Source organism: Sipha flava, unplaced genomic scaffold (genome assembly GCF_003268045.1).
Source record: "Sipha flava isolate LNK unplaced genomic scaffold, YSA_version1 198_pilon_pilon, whole genome shotgun sequence".
Lineage (NCBI taxonomy): Eukaryota > Metazoa > Arthropoda > Insecta > Hemiptera > Aphididae > Sipha > Sipha flava.
Window position 1 is genome coordinate 584,894 of NW_020272778.1, and position 2,534 is coordinate 587,427.

Sequence of the window (2,534 nt, forward strand, 5' to 3'; positions counted from 1 at the left end):
TACATTGCACGCGGTTCACCACCACGCGGCGCACTCGAACGGTCTGGGACGCGCACACGCACACGCACCGGTTCGTCGCACGCCTGTGTCGCGCTCTCCGCTGCCGTTGTTACACCGCTCGGCGACCGAAACCGGTTTTTCAGCAGCCGTCGCTCGTGGTGCGTAATATTAAAACAAATGATCGTCGCGTTCTCGGAACAGAAAATTCGACAATTCGCACTGGATCCCTTACGTTCCGACGCACGACCGAAACTCGCGTTTTTAGAACAACGTACCGCGACCGTTTCCATTGGGTTTTTAAAAAGATAAACTGTAAGACCTTTTCTCGCGGATCGATCTCGTCCGGTTCGACCGATTCGCGATCGTTGGAACGGTTCTGCGATACGCGAAGGACGTCACGGCGTTCAATGTTCCCCCAAATGCCGTCGTCGCCGTTACGTTTATTTTAACTCGATTGGAAATGAAGGCTATCGATATCGATTGTAAACCTGTTTTTTGGTAATCTTTTCCGGGTACAATAGTTGTTCGGATGACATAACACTTGTATTTGTGTTATCGAAAACAAAAAAAGACCGGTACGCAATAAACACGGACTGCCGCGTTCTCTATATTTTGAACACGAATCGAATTACTTAATCGGTATTGTATTTATTCACGGCGAGAATTTTATTAGTTCGTGCCAGATTTCGTTAGTTAAATGATTTCGTCATCGTTACGCACGCAACAATCGATTGTCGAGTGCATAAAGTCACATATGTGACCATTTTCAAATAACGTTTTCGACGTATGTTCCTATGCACTAAGATATCTTACAATTTTACCGTTATGGATGTTTAGGTTATGTATTCATATCTTGAATATGCACGTAACACACTTACACTTGGACAATAATTATTATGGTACCTACTAAGTGGTGGTCACGAGGAGACAGGTGGACAAATAGTCATTATCATTAGAGTACATCATAATGGAAAACATTTTTCTATCCATCGTGTATTTTCATAAAATTATATTTAAATGAATGCATTTTCACCTGTCCGTGCCCTTGAATATCTAAGTAATCTATATTTATAAGAATGTGTTTGTAACTACTGCCTTCTGTATTTTTATATAAAAGAGGTTTCGTAGGCAGTGGTGTATAAATGAGGAGAGGGGGGTTCGGGAAGGATAAATCCCCCAAGAATTAAAAAAAAATCCAGTATTGAAATTGTTAGAACAAAAAATATGCTTATCAGGAATATTTTGATATTTTAACATGTGTATAAAATGTAGTATTCATTAATTATGATGGAATTACGAAAATATTAATTTTTCGCCCGAGGAGGTATAAAAATAGACGTTTGATGATGATTGACAAAAAATATGTTTACAATTTAATCCCCCGTCATAAGAAAATTGAATGTACAACACAGCTCGTAAGGGTAAAACTGGTACACGTTTTTGTTTATACAAGGTTTATCTCGGTGATAATCTTCGTATTACAGTAGTACGATATAGCACTATATATTATTATTTATTAAATACACATGTATCAGTAGCGTAGCGTGGGTTTTGAGAAAGTATATTGTAAAAACTAGTGTATTGGAAATTTATTAATACTCGCTAATCTATAGTCACTTATATTTCATTGGTAAAAACATACATAAAACTCTTCAGAAAATTTTTTTTTTAACTTTATTTTTTTAACTTTTAACAATTTATAAACAAATTATAGTTTTATGTAAACAATAAATAAATCCTTTTTTTGTAAGTCTTTAAGATCGACGGCATAGAAATAATTTTGTAATTTGAACGGTGATAGACTTTTTTTTTTTAATTGATATAATTATTATAATATGTATATAATTTAAGTTTCTTAACAACTAGATAGCTATTTGTTAGAATCATAATATGATAAGATAAAATATCGAACTTTTTTTTCAAATTTAAATGTTTTGGAGTTGATTTACCTTTACTTAAAGTATTCTGTTTACAACAAAAGTATACGACCCAAATGATTTTATTTAAAATTGTTTAATAACACATTTACAATAATTATTAATACTTAAATTTACATATGAAGAACATGAAAAAAGATCCATTTCTATAGTAATATAAGTTTATACAACTAAAAATCTATGATTTACACACCTGAACAATCTATAATGTACGAATCCAAACACTTCAATCACACAAATACACGCAGTCGCGGTCGGATAACGCTTTATCTGAAATAAAAATAATAAAACGTTCGGTAACATAGTTTATGCAAAATCATAAGTGCTTACAAATTGTGTATAAATACGAGCTTCGAACGACATTGAACGTAAATCGTGTCTATTAGCTCACGTGAGCATAGGCGTGGATAAAAGGGGGCGACGGGGGCTGAAAACCCTTTAGATGTTAGATAGAACTATTCGTATATCGGACTTAAAAAATATTTAAAAAAATTAGACGTAAAAAAAACTTTGTACTATTCGACATGCGCAACAAATTATGGCAGTAACTCACTTTACTAGCCCCTCTTCTTTCAATTCTAGATCCGCGCCTGTGTT